A 1,129-nucleotide genomic window follows, 5' to 3' on the forward strand; every position below is an offset into this window, starting at 1 on the left:
GCTGTTCCTCCCGGCTTTCCCTGGGCTGGATCCGAATTCCTGTTTTTTCAGGAATCCCCGGGGAGGTTTCGTGCGGGGTCCGGGCTGTTTGTGAGCAGCTCAGCATTCCCTGATCCCGGGCTGAGCTCTGACAGCTCGGACCGCACAGGAATTTGTGGGAAGGAAGGGATGGATGGGATCGGGGGCAGATCCCGAGCTGGGAGGGCAGGGAGAGCATAAGGCCGCTGCTGTCAGTGCCTGAGGCACCGGGATCATCCAGCTAAAAGCGAAGGAGGAATGAGAAAATAATCACAAATAAATCTCTCTGTCCCGGGAAGGGCCGAGCTTGTCTCGCTCCTGGAGCTGTGTGATTTCTTTTTCCGTCGTGCTTTATTTTTTTTTTTCCATTGCTTTTGCTACAATCTCTCCCTTCCTGCCCTGCCGCGCAGCGTGTGATGGGTGTAGATCAGGGCAGGGAGGATCTTCCTAATCAAACGCACATTTCTCTGCATTGTCTGGGTTCTCTCCCGGGGAACTCAGCCAAACCCCCGCCCTCGGGAGCTTTCGGCCCTGCTTTGGAAAGCTGCACAAAGGTAGAATTCTCCCAAACGGAGTTTCTTGGGCAGGAAGGGAATTATTCCACATTGCCCTGAGAGCTCCTCTCCCACAAACTGAGGTTTCTTTAGGCTGGGAGCGGTGAGTGCCGAGCCTGGAGCGACAGGTTTCTCTGTCCCTAAGGAAGTGCCCTCCACGGCATTCCCGGTTTTCCTGCCTTTTCCATGCCCTTGATCCTGGCAGTTTCTCCCACGCTGTGTCCTGCCAGGCCCAGAGGCCACAGCTGCTGCGTTATTCGGGGCCCTTCTCCCGTTACAGGCTGGCTTTGGATATTTATGTCACAGCCGGATCCCAGGGCATCCATCCGGGACGTGCTGGGTGCCATCCACAGCATGGGGCTGGAGACACTGCAGTGTCCCAGTGTCATCCCAGTATCATCCCAGTATCATCCCAGTATCCCAGTGTCATCCCAGTGTCATCCCAGTGTCATCCCAGTATCCCAGTATCCCAGTGTCATCCCAGTGCCATCCACAGCATGGGGCTGGAGACACTGCAGTGTCCCAGTATCATCCCAGTGTCATCCCAGTATCCCAGT

This window comes from Parus major, chromosome 21, assembly GCF_001522545.3.
Source record: "Parus major isolate Abel chromosome 21, Parus_major1.1, whole genome shotgun sequence".
In the NCBI taxonomy this organism is placed as follows: domain Eukaryota; kingdom Metazoa; phylum Chordata; class Aves; order Passeriformes; family Paridae; genus Parus; species Parus major.